General features: G+C 38.0%; 1 long non-coding RNA gene across 1 annotated transcript in view; it reads left to right on the forward strand.

Annotated features, from left to right (window-relative positions):
* LOC310895893 overlaps nucleotides 1–19,084 on the forward strand; it is a 30,653-nt gene extending 11,569 nt beyond the window's left edge. The window contains exon 3 of the long non-coding RNA XR_014581034.1: nucleotides 18,604–19,084. This is a non-coding gene — a long non-coding RNA (uncharacterized lncRNA). The remainder of the gene's footprint in view (nucleotides 1–18,603) is intronic.
* The last annotated feature ends 4,664 nt before the right edge of the window (nucleotides 19,085–23,748 follow it).

Genomic DNA, 23,748 nt, shown 5'->3' on the forward strand with positions numbered 1-23,748 from the left:
ACACCATAAAGTATGCATCCATATATTTATTTATTTAATGCAAAATGCACTTGGAGTTTTGCTTGGAAACATGGTTAATTCTAATGGCCATTCTAGAGCAAGATCTGGTCATAGGCCTCATGAAAAAGCAAAATGTATCACAGGTTTCTGGATTAGCTAAACAATAGTTCATGAAAAATGTGCAGTTATAGGAGCTGTTAGTGTGGAAACAGACAGGCTGGAGCAAGACACCAAAGTTTGTTAGCATCAGTCTTTACAGATGGAGAACTGGACAAAATCTGACAAGGTAACGAAAATTGTATAAATGTTAGTGTAATTTATAAAATCTTTTGTATTATGTTCACATCTTGTTTTTATACTTTTTCTATATAAGCACATTTTACAAGCTCAATATGTGTAATTTATCCCTTGCAAGTAGATATAAAATCTATAAAATGTAAAAGTTTCTAAAATATAACATGAAGCTAATCTAAAATTTAGCTTTTGTATTCATTTATATTAGTAAACCAGTAAAAGTTCAATTTTTTCTATGTAAAACAAAGAAAAGTATCATGTACCAGACCAATATAGATAATGGCAAATGGAACCATAAAGTGAAAGAAATCTACAAAATCTTTAGTGGACACAGGTAAATATGCATATATATTTAATAGTAATATTGCTATAAAAGCAAATGCTATCTTATTATTAAATTATTACAATGTATTTACAGATGAATGTTAGGTATGTTAATTAGTATCTGATGGCTTTTTATAACAAGTCATAATAAGCTTCTTAATGAATTTAATCTAAGTCTAGCCATACTAGTCAAACATAACAAATAACATAAAGAATGGAAAGAAATGGTCACCATTCATAAAACTATAACCATTGTAGTAATTTTTCTTCCTACTCAGAAGTGCCTGACATTTAGCACAAAAAGTATTAAGTAGAAGACTTTTGTTTTGAAAATTCCAAATATAAAAAGCAATATGACTCTTGTGGTCTATCTGTTTAAAGCAAAATTGCAATGTGATTATCATGGTATGTCCAAAATTACAAAGGAAAATCCTGACATTTCTCCAGACTTTTTCCCTGTGAATCAATTTTGGATCTTGTATTTACCCAGTATAACCTTTCAACCCATTAGTTCAGCTGCAAAAGTCACATAAGAGCTAATTGAATTCCAGCACAGTCTCTAACAGGTGCATTTTATAACATGTCAGATCCCACAGTTAAATGATTAAAGGACAGCTCTCCACTGGGTTTCCAAGTAATAAACACCTATTTTCAATGCAGAAAGCATAGAGAGGCTATACCAGCTGAAACAACCTACAACCCAACTCTACTTATGCCTACATATCTCAGTGGAAAGTGCACAAACAAACCTGTTCACCTCTTCCTACTGGTAGGATTTCAGTGAAAAGGAGACCAAAAGCCTCTTTTCTAAGGTGTTACACCAAAAACGTGAAAGAATGGTCTGCAAATCAGATTAGTCTATTGTCAAGACAAAAAGTAGCTTATGCAGTCTTCCACACCTTTGAAACATTATCTCTCACTGTGTTATGGCTAAACTGCTGTAATCTGTTGTGGGCAAAGCTATGATCAATATATATTTGACCCTTTTATTTCCATGTTTATTGAATGCCCTTTCTTAAAAGTAAAACAGGTGGAAGTACAAGCTCTTTCACAATGATCTCATCAGATACTACAATCACAAAGGTTCGTTCAATGCTAAATAGAAACATTAAACAAAGACCAATAATAAACACAGAGTGAAATTATACTGATTTTCCAAGGATTAAGAAAACTTTGTGGAAGAAAAACAAACAAACAAACAACAAACACAAAACAGCCTCGTAAAATATAAGCAACTGTATCTTATCTTGACCAGTTTTCTTGTATTTCTGCTTGTCTGAAATTTTGCTCTTTTTATGACTGTATCTGATCTGACCTTCCTTTACTAGCAATGCCAACTCAGCATCCTCATCACTTACTTAGCTTGGGGAGAACTTTAATTTTCCCCATAAAATATGTTTTGCTTACCTAGATTTATCATTACATTTTGTCTCTTATTCTGTAGTCTACCCTTATTTGTTCCATTTTTTCCAACAGCATTGTCCAGAAATACATTCATATTTACTTGAACTCCTTCTCAGATGTGAAGTAATTACATGTATATATTATCCTGCCAATGGAAAAATAATTTTAGGAAAACGAGAAATACATGAAAGCTGTCTCTGAGTTAGGGCACTGGCAACTAATTCTAGTTTAATTATACTAGTTTAAGGTGGTACTGTTGCCCGCTGTCCAACCCAGTATCAATCAGCATATAGTTATACAAATGTAAACACATAGATCTGTGCTTTAGCTTTTCCTAGTACCTTAATCTTAACTGATAGTGAAGGTGGAGTTATTCTGAGACACTAGACTGATCTGGAGCAACAGTGACCCATCTGTGTCCACCCAGTAGCTGTCCTGTGTCACCACAGAGGTGCAACCTCTGACAGTAAGGCAAGATAGACATGTGGATGAGAAAGAACATCCTGAATAGAGCAGCATTATTTACCAGGCCTGGTTGGTACATTTTGTGAAACTGGGAGAAGTGACTGCTCTCTTTTGGGTTCAGTACCACTTGGGGGGAAGAAAAAAAAATCTTTAAGAAAAGCACTGCTACAAAGTACACAGAGATGATAGGTAATAAAGAGGTAAATAGGAAATACACAGGGATAATCTGACTGATTTCAAGACAGACTGAGCACTCAGATTGAATTGAGATCTCAGAGGATTGCTGAAAGTCCCGGGTATTTTATCCTAATGCACCTACTGATGACATTCTGGCCATCTTCATGTCCATAACAGGAGTCAGCACAGTCACAGCCACAGCTACGCTTGCAGTGCATTTGCATTTTTATTTTCACACTGCTAACTAGATTGTAGTGATGTTTCTTCTCTGAATTTAGTAGGTGACACCTGTAGATTTTATAAAAACATCGCAGCTTAAGACAAGGAATACAAAATTTCCCATGTGTGAGCAGTGTGACCAAGAATTTTCTCTATAAATGCCATGAATCATGTCTCAAAGTATCCAACAGGTTGTATGGGTACACATGTCCACAACTGGAACTCACTCGTTGTGCTAGGGTGTCCTGACAGAATGATCCTCCTACATCCCTCACAGTACAGGGATCTGACTTTCACATTTGCCTTCTACAGCATTCAGGACAGGCATTTGCATTGATGAAAGGAAGGTAGGAACTAATATCTTTTCACAGTGCAATTGATTTCTACTAAGGTATATTGGTGTATGGCTCACTAAAGCTATTTCAAGACCTATTCATTCTTCATTGAGAATAATGTTTCTTCATTGTTTGCCCCAGTCTGATGGTTTCTATCCTGGTTTCTCTCAGGTGCCTGCCATTGTCCTCCATCCCATGTTTTAATAAAGAATATGCACCTAATCAAGCCAATATGCCCAAGGAGTTATAAACCACAAACAAATACTATATTAAGAAAAAAGTATATTGCAGTCATTCCTGGGCTGATCAGATTCCAGAAAAACTGCTTATTAATTGGGGTGTACGCTGCATGAATTTTTATAGCTCCTGATCCTGTAGTATATCATGAAGCCTCCTTGTGTGCCAGGCTTTTGGTGTGACTCATAGCCCAGTCCTCCATGGTCTTTCTGATTTGCAATAAAAATCACACGTTTTACAGGGAAAAAAAGCACACACATACACACACAAAAAAAACCCTCCTTTCTCTCTGTTGAAGGTATACAATGAGTTCCTTTGAAGAAAAAGAAAGAATTTATCCTCATTGAATTTGGGGGCGGTTTGATGCTGTGGTTAGGAAATTAAATAATGAAAATTATGGTTACTGTTGCCAGAAATATAAGACACCCCCCCCCCCCCCTTTTTTTTTTTTAATACTGGAAAAAATCAGCTTTTTACATGAAAGAATGGGAAAGCCTATATTTCTTTGTCAAGCAGGGCAGCTTTTTTTACTTTTTCTCTCTCCCCCCTACATCCTTTGAGGTTCTTCCAGCAAGTTTGCTGTTATCCTTCACACAAAACAGCATCAAAAGTAACATTCAAAGAAAGGAAGCGGCAAAAGATAAATTGCTGAAAATAAAGCCTGTTACTGGAAAATGTTCTTTCAAAGTTTCTGCAAGGGTGTAAAGTCTATTTTTCTCCAGTGATGCTAGATTGTGAGAAAAATGGTATGGACAAACCTGTTAATCTTTTTCAAAGCTATTGCATACAAAGGTATTTTAACGTGTCATACATTCTTAAAAAGGCAATCCTTTTAGAATCACTATGTATCTGAGAATGGAATATTCTTAATTAATATTTCTTTGCAATATCATATATATATATGAGTATTCAATTAATTTGATCATTAAAAATTGTCCTAATTTTATTTATTTCCTTCAAAAAATAATATATATTTTTTTCCCACAGGAACAGCAATACTCCATGAACTCCTTTCTTCTTCTTTTTTTTTTTTTTTCCCTCCTCTTTTGTATGGTACAGTATCCTTGAATTTCATTCTGATGTTAATTTTTTTCTTTATGAATACTGAAATAGCACTGCCACCCTTGCACTCTTTGTATACACCCTGTCACTACTAATAAGGCACATCTGGAAGTATCACTGTGTTCCAGCAGAATTACACTGTCATTTAAGGTGGATGGTGATACCATTTATGTTGCAAACACTGTCTGTGGATATGAAGGAACAGGGATCTGAGCCTGGTATTTTCCACAGAGGAAACCAAATTAACAATAGATTTTCAAACAATCATATTTTCTCTTTGGGAATATGCTTTGTGTGTGTGTGTTTTTTTGTTTTGTTGCTTTTAAGAAAAGGACAAAGACTGAAAATCAACTTCCTCCTCATGTCAGCTAAAGTGTCTGTATTTTTTACTTAAATCTCATGGTTGAACTGAAGGAAAAGTGCTTGCATCATCCGAAGGTTTTGTCCCAGCACTTTGTCTGGTGCAGCGTTAATTGCACTGTTTGGCAGGCTGTGTTTGCAGGGTCCACTGCATCTGTGTTTACACATCGCCTGCAATCCGCCGGGGGCCTGAGCTGGGGCCTTTCAGCCCCTTTCAAAACCTGTCCTCGAGGAGTTTAACCAAACCCCGTGCTGCTGAGATCAGTTACTCCCAGGAGCCGATCCTGCTAAATATCTGCCTTCCACCGACATTTTGACATAAATAGGCAGGCAACCATTCACTGGTCTGGAGATACGATGGCTGAAAGAAGTGTGAATTCAAACGGCTGTTGATAAATTACTCTATGAGGCCTTCACTATTAATTTCTGTCAGTAGACAGTAAAATGGCAATGGCTGCTCTATGTTGTTCCAAAAACAACACTTCCTGGTAGAGTATAGACCACACTACACTGACAGATTGGGATTGGTCTTGCTCAATTGGCTATTGAGTGCTATCTGAAGTTATACAGCTGGTGTTGAACAGGGTTATTGTTCTCACTCCACGTTACGAAGCTAAGCCCCACATAAATAACAAAGAGGGGATCATGCCCACATATCAGCTCACCAGAGCAGATGGGCTTTTGTAGCCTGCCTGTGACAGAATTTGTCTTTTGTGAAAGAATTTCCATACATTTCCTTCTCTCAGCCCTTCCCATTGGTTTCGGCTCTCGGAGTGGGTGACGTGACCTATAGATCTGATTTTGTAGTTGAGATTGACTTCAAAGCTGACAAATAGAGGCAGCTGGAAATGCTTTTAGGATACAAGTGCCAAATTATTTTCATAATTTTCTGCTGTCTTTGGATTCTCAAAAAGATGTTATATGAGGTATGGCCTGAGGACAGAAAATAGCTTGGTTTGGAAAGCAACGGACAGAGGCCATTCCCATAGCTGGTCGATGCAGACAAGCTGTCATCCTTCACACCACATATATTAAACAGAAAACAAGATAATGTAGAAAATATTGTAGTCTTCCTAGTCAAGTTTTATGTAGAGAGAAGAGCCACCTTGCAAACTGACAAACAGAGATGACTGGCAGTATTTTCTGGATACATACTGAAAAGTTCAAGATTAATGTTGTATAGCTGCAATAAGATCTAATTCACTGAACTACTAAAGTAGTGCTTATCATCAAAATACTTATTAAATAGACAGGATAACAACAGTTAAGGACCAAAGTAAAAGTGATCAAAAGCTCACTTTGTAAGTTCAAGGAAGACTACCAGACAAAATGTCTACTTTTATCTGCAACGTGGCACTTTAGCTTGGGATCATGAAGAAATCCACTAAGTGTCCAAATTAAGCTACCTGTACATTAATTAGAGTAAGGCAGTGTAATCTGTCATTAGTGTTTGCAAAATAAGCCTTCGGAATGAATGTGCTAGATACTAGTGACTATCAAATATAACATTAATTCACACCCTTCTTTCACTGGGGTTGCTTAAAGTCTATGAATAAGGGCCAAGATGTCTGTGAAGCTCTAGGTGCCAGAAACAGCCCCACCACACAAGTGTTGTACTCTGCCTCGGGAAATCCACCCTGCTGAGGAGTCATGTGTTAACACAACATCTCAGCAGGATTAATCCCTTGATTAACTTGGGAGCAGCAGTCCTATGTTGACTTCTTTGGGTCTATTCTGCAGCATGTTTATAGGCTTACCTGCTCATGTGACACTAGATTGAGGAGCTCTCTCTTGTGCTGCACTTGATGGTGTAGACACTCTCTTAGTAATCTGCATCTAAGGATAAGTTAGCATCATGCATCATTTTAAAGCAATAGGCTGTGAATTAGATCATTACTTTGGACTCTTACCCATCCAGACTATGAAACTGGGTGTTTTATAAAGGCTTGTTCTCTCTAAAATTCCAGCAGTCAGTAACAGGTTGCTAATCATAAACGAAGCAAAAGACCTTCTCTCTCAGAGTAAGAGTTTAAGATTGCTTTGTGGGAGTGTAAAAGGAAAAAAGAATTTGTGCCAGAGATGGTGAAAGTACAATCAGTCAATTAAACAGACTGCTTTCTGTGAAGCAGTTGGCTTACCCTTGGTGATGGCCAAAGCCAGGTGATGCAAGTGAAGAAATACAATGGCTGGAAATTTTTGGTAAATTAAAACATCAGATTAATAGTTGGAAAATGGAACTGACATTCACATGCCTTCCTTTTAAAATATATGTTTTTTTAACAGGCATTCTTGCAAAGGCTATTTCATGCTGATTCCTGCAGCAGTGCCATTTGCCAATTGCTGCATAAAAAATGTTGTGACACTATGTGAAAATCTTCCAATAGCATTCCTGGGAGACATAATTTTGTTTCTTTTCCATATACCTCTCCCAACTTGTTTCAGCGTTCGAGACATTTGTATGGAAACAAGACTTACTCCCTAGGGCTCTATTTTCTTAAACATTTTGCCCCACAATCAAGTGGGGCAAATTTAAAAATGCAGAGGCCACTATCACACATGCAAATAAGATGACTTCACATGCAAATAGCTAGGCCAATTGCCAGCATGTACAATTAGGTAAGTTGCACCTACAATTGTAGTGATTATACAGCTCAGATGGGCATATAATTGTTCACATACAGTGAACAGGCAAACGCATACCTGAGTGATATAGGATTCTCCCTTTAGATTTGATCTTTTCCTGCTGCTTATTGTGCATATAAATTAGTACAGGTACACTTCGGTGAAAAAAAAAATGTGGTGACTACTTCTATCCTCATGGTCATTTCTTATAAAAATTATGAAGTGGTTAAAAATCATATATGAGCCAAACTTATCATATCTGGCATCGTCTGAGTTCTGTGATTTCACATGAAAACCAACTATTGGTAATTTAGAAACTCAAATAATAATTGCCTTAACTTCATATATAAGGAACGGGAAGGGAAGGGAAGGGAAGGGAAGGGAAGGGAAGGGAAGGGAAGGGAAGGGAAGGGAAGGGAAGGGAAGGGAAGGGAAGGGAAGGGAAGGGAAGGGAAGGGAAGGGAAGGGAAGGGAAGGGAAGGGAAGGGAAGGGAAGGGAAGGGAAGGGAAGGGAAGGGAAGGGAAGGGAAGGGAAGGGAAGGGAAGGGAAGGGAAGGGAAGGGAAGGGAAGGGAAGGGAAAGGAAAAAATATACCAATGTTTTTCTTTTTTTTTTTTAAATCACACTGTAGGCCAAACTCAAGCTTTGGGATCCTTAGCTAGAAATTCTTATGTTACAAGTTGACTAGACAGAATATGAATTAGATGCAAGAAACTGAAAAGAGCTTAGTTTGAAGTCATAAAGAGATTCAGTCTTGCAGTTTATTCCTGCTTCTGAAAGACAGAGCAGAATGATAGCATGGCAGTTTCTCATTCTCTCTGTAAATAAAAGTATGATGTTACCTTTGGATCTAAGAATTAGAGTGGATATGCTGAGATCTTTAAATATCCAGTCTGAATTTGTACCTCTGTAGTATATAAAGACATCCATGTGAGCAGATGAAATTTCTGCAAACTTCTGAAAGGAAATTGAATAAAAAAATGGTCATTGTGCCCATAATATAGCTAGCTCATTTCTTTAGTTCAGAAATGTTAAAAGAAGAAAATAAAGCTAAGACCAATAAATCACCAAGATCCACTCTTGTGTAGATTGACATGTATTCACATCATCTGTCCAGAAGTTTGGTCCTAACTTGCAGCTCCCGGTTAAAAATTCTTGGTTTTAATTAACTCTCAGGAAGACAGTTACCTTGCTGGACCTGGAGACTGACATTGTATTTTGCTTATTGTGTAAATTTTCTCACTGTATTGCTCCTCTCAACCTTTCTGGAGGATGTGGAACCACTCAGTTTTGCTGATGTCTGCTTTTTCTTCTGCAGTACTCTCTGTGAGATACAAAATAAAAAGAGTTTCTGCCCTAAAAAACAATCTCATAGGAGAAAAGAATATGTGGACAGCCAACAAGACCATGCATTCTTAATTCAAGTTTTTGATTGCTGTGCTCTTAGTAATTCTTAATGGTATGCGAAGCTGTGTTACTTTCCCCTTCTAAAGATATGTATGTCCCTTCAGAGCACCCATGTTCATTGTGAAATTTGCCCGAGGGACTGCACTGAGTTAGGTCTTACTTTTGAAACATCTCCGTCCAAAGCCAATAGTCACAATACCTGAATACAAATTGATGTTCAGTTGATGAGTGGTGTTCTGCAAGGGTCAATATTGGGACCAAAACTATTTAACATCTTTTTTAGTGATATGGACAGTGAGATTGAGTGCACCCTCAATAAGTCTGCCAATGACACCAAGCTGTGTGGTGCAGAAGAGAAGGGATGCCATCCAGAGAGTCACTAAAAGGCTTGAAAGTCGGGCTTATGTGGACCTAATAAAGTTCAACAAGAGAAGTGCAAGGTACTGCATGTGGGTTGGGGCAATCCCAAGCTCAAATACAGGCTGGGGGGAGAATAGATTGAAAGCAGCCTTGAGGAGAAGAACCTTGGGGTGTTCGTTGATGAAAAATGCAACATGAGCCAGCATGGTGTGCATGCAGCCCAGAAAGCCAGCTGCATCCTGAGCTGCACCAAAAGAATTGTGGCCAGCAGGTCAAGGGAGGTGATTCCCCCCTGTACTCTGCTGTCATGAGACCCCACCTGGAGTACTGCGTTCAGCTCTATGGCCCCCAGCACAAGAAGGGCATGGATGTATTAGAATGAGTCCAGGGCAGGGCCACAAAGATGGTCATGGGAGGGAGCACCTGTCCTATGAAGACAGGCTGAGGGAGTTGGGGTTGTTCAGCCTGGAGAAGAGAAGGCTCTGGGGAGACCTTATAGTGCCCTTCCAGTACCTAAAGGGGACCTACAGAAAAGTTGGAGAGAGTCTCTTTATCAGGGGGTAGAGTGATAGGACAAGGAGTAATGGCTTTAAACTAAAAAAAATGGTAGGTTTAGATTAGATATTCTGAAGAAATTCTTCACAATGAGGGTGGTGAGGCACTGGAACAGGTTGCCCACAGAAGCTGTGGATGCCCCATCCCTGGAAGTGTTTAAGGCCAGGCTGGATGGGGCTTTGAGCAACCTGATCTAGTGGAAGTCCCTGCCCATGGCAGGGGGCTTAGGACTAGATGATTTTAAGGTCCCTTCCAACCCAAAATATTCTATGAATTTCTAACAGTAATTCTTTCACAGCTATTTCAGGACTTAATCTCTTCCTATAGAAAACAAACAAACAAAAAACAACAACCAGACAAAAATCATCATGTCTAATATCCTATTGCATGTCCTCCAAGCAAAATATTCAATAGCTTTTGCTATGAACGCTAACGTGTCTGGTAACAAGAGGTGCACTGCGTCATATCATTCATAGCTGTCTAACCTCCTATCCATCTCCAAGATAAATAACAACCCAAGAGTGACTGAAGACTTTAGAACCAATATGGGCTAGGTCCAACAAGCAGAGGACTTGGACATTATATACTGTTAAAAAATCATCAGGTTTGCCACCATTATTAGAACTGAAACTTCAGTTTGTGCAATGAGATGTTGCACTCAGTAAGAAAACTATAATGGACAAATTGGCACGTCTCTGTTAACTGCTTTAAGTAGACCACTCACAATAAATTCTTGCAGGGTGTCTTTCTGCCTAAAAAAGCCATTACATTGGACCCTCTACTGACTCTTAAGATTTTCATCATGATTAAAGAAGGCTAGACTGGAAACAGACTACTTTGACAGCAGTGCTGCTTTCAAGGATCTGGAGGATGAGGAAGAGAGTCAACTGTGCACCTACAAAAACTGCTGAATGACAAATTCTCCTTCAACTGTTTTGCACATTTTAATTCTAATGAAAATTAAAAGATAGCTAATTCATGGTGCTTTTTGAAAATATTTTGAATTATTATTCTACATTACCTTGCATAGATATATTTACTTATATATAAAACCATTAAAAATAAATATATATAAAAATCTATTATGAAATAGTGACTCGTATTCTGTTTTATGTTCATAAATTTAAAAAATAGGCTTAGGTAAACATTCATAAAAATAGCTATGCTTTACCCACTGCAAATTCTTAGAATTTTCTCATCATTTCCTGTCACTGTTCATTATATACTCACAAACTATAATTTTACAGTTTTTAAAACAAAAGTTAAAACCTAAACCTAACTGAATTTTACGTATGGGTGTGACAAAAAATATTTCTTACGGTTCTAGTTCTTCATTAGTAGAATTGAAAGTTGCTGCACATCATTGCTCAGTGTGAGATAGTTTTCTGGACTATGGTAAATGGTTATAAACCCCACAAACTAATCTTGCATCAAGGTGTTTCAAATATTGCATTATTATTATACATGAGTGTCTTTGTGTTAATTTAATTTAATTTTATTTTAGCAACCAAACTGACAAACTCCTTTGCTATTTTAGTGTTTGTAGGGTTTTCCAAGTATATTCAGAGGCACAGAACATAGAAGAAAAACTTATTAATAAGGCTCCAACACAGGAAAAGTTATTCAATTTAACTCCCACTCCCAGTGGAGAAGCTTCATCTTCAGCAGACCTCCTTGCTGGGAGTTGCCTCTTCCAGTGGAGGTTACAGTGCAGAGCAAAGTAAGGTTTGGTGATCCCTTGATCTGTTAAAATCACATCCAGGACTTTTGGTGGTGCTTTTTTTATTTCCTATCTTTTTCCTCTCTCCTGTTTTCAGATGAATTCTTTCCTTCTTCTCCCACTCCCTTCTTTCCTTTTGTCATCTGTTTATCTGAGCACCAATAGCTATTGCTGGAAAATCTGTTTTCGGTACATATAGGGAGATATCTCTTGTCTCCCAGGGGGAATCACTGCTACATCACAAAGCTTCAGTAAGAATTTGCTTCTGTTTTTTTTTTTTGTTTGTTTGTTTGTTTGTTTTGTTTTGTTTTTTAATACCCGCTTCTTTTGTGTCTCTTTGATTAGATTTTCTAATATTCCTAAATTATGCCTGCCAATCACCAAACCCTGTTCCCCAGTATGACATATTTTCAGTGGCCTTTTCGGATCAAGGTGTAGATGACAATGGATTAACAGGAATAGGTTTGAAAGCTACATTGGTAGTGAGAAGCACAGAAGAATACAAGGTGAATGAGCCCTAAGTGAAGCACTTTCCCTCTTAAAAAGAGGAAAGAAAGATTGAACACATTTTTTATCTAGTTGTTGCCAACATGAGAATAGTATCACTTACTAATTATAAAGGTTTTCCGGAGTTCTCTATGAATCTTGAAACCTCACAAATGCCAGATATAAACCTTAAAGGTTGTTGTTCTTGTTTTATCTACTAGGATTGATAACAACCTCATTGTGTGGTTTGTAATGTGTTCTTTAACTTACAAAAATGTGAGTTGATACCATCTAGTTGTACTGGACAGATCTACAAAATGATATATTCCTGTACTTGGGTGACCTAAAGGCAAAAGCTAACTCACTGTATTATCCACTGTTCTTCAGTAATGTTATCCCCAAGATAGCAGCATGACAAAAGGGTTATTATTCAGTCTCAACAAATTTTCCCTTCAGAAGCCAAATATCTCCAATCCTACTAGAAGCCTGTAATTGGAGATGACCTATGAAGACTGTATGTGTAGCTCCATAGGAGTGTGAGGAAAACAAGCAGATTATAATTAAGACTTTCAGTTGTGCTCTGAGAGCTATTAACATGTTTGCAGGTGTATTTTATTATGTGTTGCAAGCAGATGGAAGCTTCCTGACAAGATATGTTCCCTATAATTTCCTTATAATCAGTATAAACATGAGTTTGGTGAAAAAATATCGCATACTTGGATTTTCTTATATTTTTAAACTCAACATGGACAAAAGAATTAATTAGGTGGCAGGTAGCATATTTACATGGTTCTAATTCCTGTGTTTATAATATTTTAATCTTTGTTATTCAGGTAAGTGAGGCAGGTCTAAAATGCAGTGGTATATGGAAAATGAATAAAAGGAAATGAAACTTCTCTGGCCTAAGTAAATTATGGACTAAGCTTCTAGAGATCTTCAGAAATACACGTAGCTTTTAGTTTTGCATTGTTGGGAATACTTTTTCTTAGTTGCATGCACAGCACATCGTGGATTTTGCATGCATGGCAAGAGGAGGCTTCAAACACGTTCATCTTTTCCCAGACACATTTGTGTTTAATCCATGTTCACTTACTTGTTCTATTCCAGATGTTTGCAATACTCCCTCTCGCTAGCAATTTCCTACAAATTCTTGCACTTAAATGTCTATCTTCATATGTTTTGATTAATATGGGAGGTGGATCTTCTGTAACACTGGAGAGATTTGTATTATACCCACGTCCTTTTTCTGTTTTGCAGTCTAACAAACCAAACAAATGGAAAGTCAAACAAAAACTCCTTCAGCTCTCCCACAGATCTTTTCCAAATGTATCTCAGGGGAAGGGCTTGAGTTTTCCAGTCCCTCACCCCTTTCCTGTACTGTCTGCTTATAATCTAACTTTCTTCATTAACTCAAAAAGATTAGCTTCTTCTTCAGTTATTCATACTTTCAGCACTGAACACAGTTTATCTTACTTCCTTAGTGAAAATATATAGAATTCAACAATCTATACTGCTGTTTGAATATTAGTCCCCCCTCATTTTATCCTGAGCTTTGGCAATGCAAGTCTTATTGTCTTATCTCTGCCATGTCTCTGCACTTACTCCCAGGATCTAGAGACTCACTACTAAGTCCAGAAGCAGGAGTGTGCAAACAGAGATCTCCTGAAGGTTTCTTATGCATATGTCAGTGGAAATAAGCAGTTCGTGTAGTCACCTGCTAAGTATAACCTTTGATTCAGTATGGCATGAAGCATTTGTTTCCAGTCCCCCATGGCCTAAAGCAATGGCACTGTGTGTTGACAAAACTTTTTAACTCAGGAAGTTAACTGTAAAAGGAAGAAGTTTCAGCCACTGAAACTGGGCAGGAATCTTGAAAATATGAACCTGAAAAGGTACCTAAAGCCAAAAGGTAACTTCTCTCCCCACTGCCACTCCCACCAAAAAAGAAAAAAGAAAAAAAAAAAAAAACAGAAGAACTAACATGCATTTTCTTACTTCAGGCTTCTGAGTCAATCTCAAGATTTTCAAAAGTTTCCGTATAGCAGTAGTATAGATGATTGCCTGGAAGAATACTGTGTTTGGAGATTTCTTAACCTTAATTACATTTCTTAGTGCCGTGTTTCTAATACTTCCCAGGGATTTCTCACATGCAAAACTTTAATGTGGTTATTCTTGCATATCCATGTCTCCTCTGTCTGCTTTCACTTTGTTTCAGCTGGCAAGCATCTTACCTGATGTGTAAAGAGTGGGTTAATCTGAGAAAACGTAACTAAAACAGGAGATAAGAACACCCCAGGAAAGATATGGCAACTGAGATCTTCTATTTCTCTTTTTAAAATGTGCCAGATTTACCCATGCAGTTCTGAGTGCTGCAACAGAACCTGAAGCCTCACTTTCTTTCTAATCAGAAAAACCAATGTGATTTTTGAAACAGGGACATGATTTTTAATCCTCTACCTGTGAGTTCAAAATCTATCTTCAAAATGATTGGTGAGTTCTCTTTTTTAAGCAGGTGTCAATGGAAACAACTCATAAGGTCTCTGTTTTCACGTTTCTGGAGTTATGAAATGAAAATAAATAAATAAAATAGGAGTGAGGATCAGAAGAGTAAAAACTTAAATGTATTTGCCTCTGCAGGCTGTCTGTGACAGAATCTGTCCATCCCCTGCTCCCACTCCCTCTGCTTGAATTTCTGCCCTCAGAGTCAGCCTGAACGTGGATGTGCGTCGCTACTTAGCTCACCGCAGAGTGGAGGCCTAAATGCCTGAGAGACAAAAGGAAAAAAACTTGGCAGATTGCTAACATATCGAGTGTTAATGAATACAGCTCTCTAATTAGAAATGTCTGCAAGAACTGAGTAATAGGATCCTTTGAAAATGTGACAGTTTTTAATTTCTTGTGTTAGTAGAGTTTATACTTTTCTGAATTAGATCTTTTATCAAATTGGCATCAGACTTTAGGAATGACAATAATACTTGAAATACAAATAGAGTTTCTTTTGAAATCACTAGCTAAGTTACTATTTTATTGAAATCCTGAGTTCTGGACTTTATTAGGTTAATTGATATAATTTAAGAACCTTTTTTTTCCCTTGTTTTCTTTTGCTGTTTTTTGTTGTTGTTGTTTTATTTTTTTAATCCTAATTACGGTAAGATTGACTGGAATTTGCTAGCTAATTTTCAGAAACATCTTGACTTTTCTTTAATATTATTATTATTATTTAATTTCAAATGTAATACCTCCCCAGATGGCAAACTTTGTAATTCATGGCACCAGTTCAAAAACGTATATTAACCACCTCTAAACTGCTCAGCATCAAGCATTTATGGGACTTAATTTTGAATTGCCTTAATACTAATTAAAACAACTCCCTTCCTCGCTGTGAAGTTTCAGGAGATGTAGATGTTTTTATTTCTGGGAGTGCCCACCTCTATTTTATACTAAACCCCCAAACCAGAACAAAACACTGAAGACCCAGAATGTATGTCCCTTGAAGTCCTCTAAAAGAGCACAAAAGGGATGGTTTCTTTCATTCTTGGCCAGACAGTAACAGACAAACAGGTAAAAAGGCAAGGAGAAAAATACCCTTTACTCACTGTAGCAGCAGGAAATCAAGCAAAGAAAATAAACAGGGTTTGAATTCTAGGCCTTTAACCTGCTAGTCAGACAGTTTTCTACAGTTTCATTCTGTGCACATTTGTGTGCTGGTAAATGATGAAGGGGAGGTAGAGGAACTGAAGGCTTGTGGGATCCCTGGGACTCCCACAGCTATGAGCACAGCTGTACAAACACACGCAAGCTTTGTTAAGGTAGGGTGGGCAATAGGCTGAAATTGCTGAGCTGATCTGACCTATAAATCCCTTGTAAAAGCTCTGCCTGAGAGAAAGCCAGAAGTCATGTGTAAATGTTTTATCCAGCCAACTGTTATTGGTCCTCTTCCGTATGAACACAAAACCTCTTACATCCTCCTCAATAGATAATTTTGTAAGTAGGTGCTTCGAGTGTCTTGGCCAATTGCTGATTACCTGGGGCAGAGGGAGTGAAGGGGAGGGAGCAGTGGGTGGGTAGAGGAACTAATAACTCAGGAACTCATTCAAATGAATGCAGAGTTTTAAAGGATACATGATATATTGCATAAGCTGACGTAGGGCTAATGGCTACAGGAAGCCTATAAAAAAGAGAATGTGACATCCAGCAGCTTGTTTGGAGGAGAAGGATGATATGAATTGGTCAGATTAGTAACAGGAAGATTACATTAATTATTCTGCTTTGGACTGATAGAGTCTCTCTCTTCCCGTCCTCCCTGCAGCCTCCCCCAGTCGATCTTCCTACACCACTCTTGCAAATGCTCGTTGGCAGATATGATCTCATGCAAGGACACAGCACTGCAACCCTGCACTGTCCTGAGTGCATATGGACAAGCCAAACCAGAGCTAGGCCCCAGTAACACTTACTGTGCAAATCGCAGAACTATCAGCACCCTCTGTGGAGAAAAGAAAAGAAAAATAGGGGGTCTCTCTCAGGCTTTCTTTTTTTCCTCTTTCCCAAACATTTCTGAACTCTGTGTGACCTCTTTTACAACTGGATCCCAGCACCTCTAACTATGTAGCAAAGATAGACAGCAGAAAGCAGGGTAACACATCACAAATTGAAGGAAGTTACAGAAAGCAATGGAGGTGAAACAAACAAAGCTGAAGATGAAAATTACCCACCCTAAGCCAGAAAAAGTTGAAATAAAACACATGGATTGGAGTATTAAATGTAGTGTGGACTGTGCAATCTGCTCCCCACTTTCTTCCTCTTCACCATCCTTCCCACCACCTAAAAAGCATTTAAACTGCAGGGGGATAATATCACACTTGGGATTTATGAAATAAAATCAATGAGAGCAATGGGAGCAACGTCACTCCTGTAAATGATCAAAATTCACCAATTACAAGGAGGTGTTAATCCTCATCAGACCTGTTTGCTGCCGTGGCAGCATTTGAAGTAAAGCTGCTCTGGGAGTGTTAGGGAACCAGCTACTCTCACAGTGTTTGGAGGAGTGAAGGTATTTCCCCTCAACCTTCTCCAAAAAAAGTTTGAGGAGGAGGAGAGAAAGCAAAGACTAGGACCAAGAAGGGTGTCAAACAACATATGTGGGTTCATTTGTTAGGTGGGAATAAAAAAATCTAACAAATGTTGGGTGATGGGCCCAAAGTTCTCTGGCTGAGTTCTGGTACTTAAAGTGCTGGAGTTTTTCTCACACCATTTTCAATATATCTAGACCTGCTCGGTGATCTGATAGCTCAGTAACTGGAAGTGGCTGCCTTTTATGCTATATATTCTTATGCTTTTTATCAGAGGAACTTTGAGCTAAAATATTGCTAGACCTATATTAGCTTTAACTTATAACTGAATTGCATTGCTAGATGAGTAGAGATCCATATCTTCTAAGCTGGTGTTTCCAGGAGGAAAGTCTCTAGGATCAAGTCCCAAAGAAAAGAAACAAATCGAAACAAAACAAACAAAAAAAAAACAGTAGTGAACCAACAAGTGAGGTGTTTGAGGGTAATTTTGGTTTGCTCTTTCTCTTTTCTATTTCTAGAAATGCAATTTGAGCTGGTAAATATGCATAAAATAACTGAGGTAGTCATAATATTTCTGCTTAGGGTGAAGCCAATTAGACTAATTATGCAGTGAATCATAAGTAGAGATTCTACATAGAATAGGTATTTTGGTCATTCAGATTTTTTTTTTCTCTCTCTGTGTTTTAAAGCAACAGACCCAAAGCCTAAAGCTTCTCAGAAGCCAGTTTTTCTTCCCTTGAGGTGGACTGTTTTCTGCTATGACCTGCTATGGACAGAGGCAAAAGGGGAGTTGGGAATGAGCAGGGCTTACCCTGCCAGGGCTGACAGCAGCACTTGTCAGGCCAGCTGCCCAAGCTCCTGCTTAGGCCAAGTAGGCAGCAAGGTTGTGGTCATCTTCCACCCCTTTCTGCTTCTGGCTAAATGCAAGAGGCTGTGCCCTGGCCTAGTGTGGTAGAGACCAATGTCCTCTAGAAACCTGTACAGGTACACAAGAGGTGAAGAGCGATGTTGTCTCTGCTGAAACTACAGAAATGTAGGGAGTTGCTGCAGAGCAAAGGGACTCCTGTCTGTTGCAGGTTCAACACAAACTAACAGGGTGCCCAGAGGGGCTGTGGAACCTCCATCCTTGGAGCTACCCAAAGCCTGCAGCTGGGTCACTCTTTCTCACTGACATGGCAAGGTTTCTCTCTGCACTACTCTTCCACATCATCAGGCAGCCCATCCAGCAAGCAAATGGCCCTGCCCAGCATCACTCTTTGCCTGCTGGCAGGAACTCCTCATGCCAGCATCTGTCGTCTGCAGGGTCAGGCCAAAAAGGCAGGGCCGAGGGGTCCTGAGAGATCACCAGCTATGAAGTGATCTTCTGCTTGCTTGCTTGTTTGTTTTCCTGTAGGGTAAAGCACAGCAAAATGTAGTGTTAGCAATACTTAAATATTTTGGTTTGGCTTGTTTTTGTTGGTTGTTTCTTTTGTTTGTTTTTTCACTAATTTTCTTTTTGGTCACACAGAAATCTTCCTTTCCACAAGAACAAACAATGGAAATTTTTAAAGCATGAAGAGTGAATCACAAAGTGCCAACTGTCCTCAGACTCTGATCATACAAGAAATTGCGTTTTATTGAAAAACCTTCTGACTTTGGGCTCTCACCTGTGAGCACTTCAGCAGATGGCAGCTGGGCAATTACAGCTGAACCTCTCCAATGTAACCAGTAAATATTGCTAATTCTTTCAAAATGTGCCAGGGCACAGGAGGCAAGAAATGAATGATGTGTTGCAAATTTTCAGCATAATCATTTTATGCTATGTGTAATGTTTTACTGAAGTCTTTGCTTCTTACTGTGCTAACAAAGCGAAAATACCTGAGGACATGTAACCTCATGATTATATTAGAATATAGTCTCCTCTCCATTGGGTCAGTATAAAATTGTGAGTTGAAATTTCAGTTTCAGGCTTATAACAGTGCTCCATACTACCATGACTTCCATTCATCTCTGAAAAGTGTTACCAAATGCTGCCTGACAAAGAGAAGTTACTTACTGATGGAAATCGGTACTTATTGATAATATCAAATTAAAAAAAAAAAAAAAAGTCAACTGAAAGTGGATTATATTCTTTCCCTGTGTATCTTTCTCTGTTTCACTGGATGTTCAAGAAGTCTATTTATTATCCAAAACATTTTACAGCTGGTGGATTTGAAGGTGTTCTTCATGCAATGATTTTCATCCAATGAGCTTCCAGAAGATAAAATCTCTTTTCTAAGTCAGAGAAAACAAGGACAGAAGGAGTCTGTCCGCCACTTTTTGGTCCACCAAAAGCAAATACAAAACTCTGACTACTCTGGAGCTAGGATTTCATCCAATAGACAGCTGTAGCTCTGTTTTAAACAATTATCAATAGGGATGCAAGGGTTTTACTTGTAGCCACTGAATATCCTCCCAATATGATGAATACATTACTTACATATTTCATAGTCTTCGTAAAGAATACTTAGCTTGCAACTTGTGGTGTGTAGTTCACGCCCAGTGGAAACTACGTTAGGTTGAGGAATCAGAGGTTTTCTCCAGAAAAAATACACACGTTGGTTCCAAATATGGACTCTGAGAGCTAAGGTGGAAAATTTGTGTTGTGTAGCCATTAATAACGTTGTGCAATGATCAGTTCTTCCCATTTGAGAGCTTCCTTGTGGAGGAAGAAGCAGTCATGAATATTTGTAGCAAACTTAACTGAAACAGATTTGGTAAATACTATTGAAGAAAAGACTTGTTGTTTTATATCAAATAAATACAGGAAAATATGGTTTTAACAGTTTGGTTTTATCCAGTTCTCATGAAAAGCCAATTTTTTATTATTTTTTTTTCTCAGCCTGAAGCAAGCTATAGTATTATAAATCTAACTGATAAGGAATTGGAAATAGACATTTTTCTTTCTAAATCCTGAAAGTATTTCTTATAAATGAACAATTAATTTATTTTTTTTTTTGTAGCATGTCCTTGAGTAGGGATTTTCTTCTGTTTTTTAATGTTCTTCCTTTGCTTCTCCTGCCACAATCAGATCTATCAGCTGGCACTCTTCATTCTTAAACAATTGACTGAAGACAGGAAGTCACTTTGTTTATAGAAATGATGAGTTAGACTTCTAAAAGTGCTATAAAACAACAGATAGGGAGGTGATCATGTTAAAAATATTTTAACACTTTTCAAGGGTCAAGTTTCATATAAGAAGTGGTGCTTTCCTTGGGGAACTTTAGCTGGACCAAATCACTCAAATTGTTTGAAGTTCTCCCTGAGATCCATGTGCTTGTCTACACTGTTAATCTCCTGTCTACTTTGATGTTTCACCATGACTAAGCTATATGAGGTCCCCAAGCGTTTTTAGATCAGTCTGAATGCTAATAAAAGATGAGAATGTAAAATGATGCTTTCAACTGGTAACTTGTTCAGAAAATGTGCTGACAAGGAACACAATGTACAGTATTAGTGCATTTATATGTCTTACCAAAGGCTGCTTTTTTCCAAGCCAGAGGCATGAGAAACGTGTTTAATTCTTCTGTATGTCCACATGTTTTTTGTCCATGTTATTTTATAAATATTTCCTCAAGACATTAAAAGAGAAATTCAGAATATTTTTGTTTAACTGCTAAAGCTTATGGACTGTATAATGCAGGTCTAAATGGAACAGAATAGAAATGGAAGGGATGTCATTTTTATGCTTTTGCTCAGAGACTGTCCTGGACCGATTTTGAGAGCACAGAGCTGTCTGCTGAGGTAAAAAATAGAGGAAGTTGTATTTCAGACCACTCTTCACCAGTTTATCATGTCCATATCTCTGCAGGGAAAAAATTGGCAAAACCAGGTGAAATGTTAAAAGCTTCATCCGCTTCACAGGGGCTCACAGAGGGAAGTTACAAAGAAGTCGGTGAAGCTCTGTTGGCTTAATATTGTGAACAGATGAGGGAGAGGTGAGATCTCCTGTTTCCATGTAAAGGGGCCGCGACTGACTGCCTTTTCATAGCTCTGACTGGTCAGAAAGATGGCACTTGTGCAGGCTTAACGCTGAAATCTGCTACTAGGACTGCTACCTGCCTGATAGGTGCTCATTCTGCCATTTGCAGCTCTGAAGAAAGCTTCTTTACAAAGCTGATTTTCTGGACTGTTAGAAATAGTGACAGGGAACGCAGAGGCCTTTCTGAAGGCTTGACAGCTAGGGAATTTTTAAAAGATGGTGCATCAACTTAGCAGAACACAAAAACCTACACTGAAATATACCATTCACCCACTAGCAGAACAAGATAGCCAAACTGTGTCACTTGAAAACTTCAAGTATGCCAAGTTTATATTTGGAATAAAACAAATACTTCCTGAAGGACAACACAGATGTTATGAATTATCACTTATATCACTATAGCACTGAATAATTCCAGCCATCAGTCAGGACCTCCCTACTCTGCACAAGGCAGATCCCATGCCCAGGCTCCAGCCAGCTTGTAATCCACACATTTTAAAAAAATAATAATAATAATGAAATAAATAAATAAAGAGAGAGAGAGAGAAGAAGAAAATAAATAGAAAAACATGTGAAAACATTTCATGATTAGTTCCCACTTTGTCTCTTATGACAGAAGTCCTGGACAGACACTTACTTCACAGGGATGGTGTTAGTTTGAGTACCCTTGGTTATGACACCAGGGTTAGTCCAAAGTAAAATGGGGATACTCCAATTCATTGCAGTATTTCTGATTGACTGTTAACGGTGAAATTAGTAAGCTCAGAATGATTTCTGAAAAGCAACCTTTGACCAACTGGCTCACAGTATTTCCAAGTGCTGCTCCAAGATATTTTTAATTGGCTTTTCCACTGCATTTCAAAGTGTTAAGCTATCTGTTACAATTTATTGGCAGCTTTTAAAAGTACTCCACATACATAGGCAAAGCTTACAACATAAGATAATATTTCTTATGCATTTATTCTGCTGTCTAAATGGCACAATCTTTATGTCAGCCAGACTATTTATGAAGTACTTTTCTCAAAATGGTTTAAGTATAATAACTTATATTCTTATATCATGAATTAAAGTCTTGAAAACTGTAGCAGCAGCTAGTCTCTCCAGTTTTTAGACTGCAGACATGATGAGCTCATGAGCTTCCCCATGAAGCAGAAGATTGTGAATATCTGGATAAGAAATAAAATATTTGAAAAGCTGAACTAAGCATAGGGGAAGGAATCAGGAAGATAATGTATAAATTTAACATCTGGACACCTCATTTGGAATGATGCTTTCTGATGCAGCAGTGGATAGAGTAATCTTTCCTGGAACTGCTGGTAGCACAAGTGCCAAGAGGCAATTCCCCTGTGTTTAATTTTTTAAAGCATCCATTCATTATTAAAAAACACAAGCTGATCAATTGCCTAAAATTAAGTGTGAAGACTCAGACCCAGAGCATCTAAGCAGGAGCACTCATTTAACATTGGAGACTTGCAAAACTGCTGTTAGGGCAGTGGGGTCCTCCTGGGACTCAGCACACACGTGGCTACACAGTCTGGACCACGCCAATCAGACTCTTGCTCTGGACTGCCCTAGCTGTAGCTGCGGTGGCTCACCATTAGAGTTCAGCTGAGAGTAAGGTTGGCCCCAGCTGCAGATTTGTGCATGCATTCCTGGATTTAACATTTCTTTGCTCAAATTCTAATCTGATTTTGTTTTCTGGTGGTGGTGGATTTTATTTTTTTGGGGGGGAGGGAGTAAGAGAGGGAGGGGGAGGATGAGATGGATATTAGGTTGAAATGGGCTGAAGAGAAGACACAGGTCTCCTCTACTTTGCTGACATAATCCTTCCATCATCTGAGGATTCTATAAAGAAGCATGGTGGATTCATCTTTTTGATAATGACTACAATTTATAATTGCTCAGTGGTGCCGTCATATAAGAAAACTAAAGCTTTCTAACATCAGCATCAGATGATAGAGATATAAAAAGCAATGCATATAGCATGTATTGTCTCTTTCAGGAAATAAAAAGCACTGTAATATTAATTTTCACCAGGGTCTCCCTGAATCTTTTTAACCCTCTACTTATTTCAGATATTTAACCAAGATGAATGGAATTAAGGATTTACAGGTGATTTAAATAATTATTTTTACACAACATTAATTATAATGGAGAGATGTTTTGTAGCATTCTGTTGACAATTAAGACAAGAAAAAGTACATTTTCCCCCCTGTAATAAAGACTCTTGGAATTTATGGAGACCAATGAATGTAGCCCTGCAAGGTAAGAACATATTATAGCATTATAAAGACATCAGTTTAGCTTTTATCTACCTTGGCTCAGTGTATTTCTGTTTTCAAACACTTGGACTTCGATTGCATACAGTGTACTTATAGATTAGTCCTTTTATCAAACTTTTTTTTTCAGTTATATTAAACTTAATGTCATTTGCAACTTTTCAAAAAATGTCCGCATAGTGTGTGTTTTTAAATTAGACATGCTTCCAGTCAACTTTCCAAGCTTCAGCATGTTGCTGATAAATGTTTTAAGAAAAATATCACTAACAGTTTGATTTGGATTACACAAACACTTCACTTGTTTAGATTTTACAACATTTTATAAAGTGTTTTCCTGCCTAAAATATTGAGCTCTTTCATTCTTCCAGCTTGT

The sequence above is a fragment of the Anser anser genome (genome assembly GCF_964211835.1).
Source record: "Anser anser genome assembly, chromosome: 2".
NCBI classification, from domain to species: Eukaryota; Metazoa; Chordata; class Aves; order Anseriformes; family Anatidae; genus Anser; species Anser anser.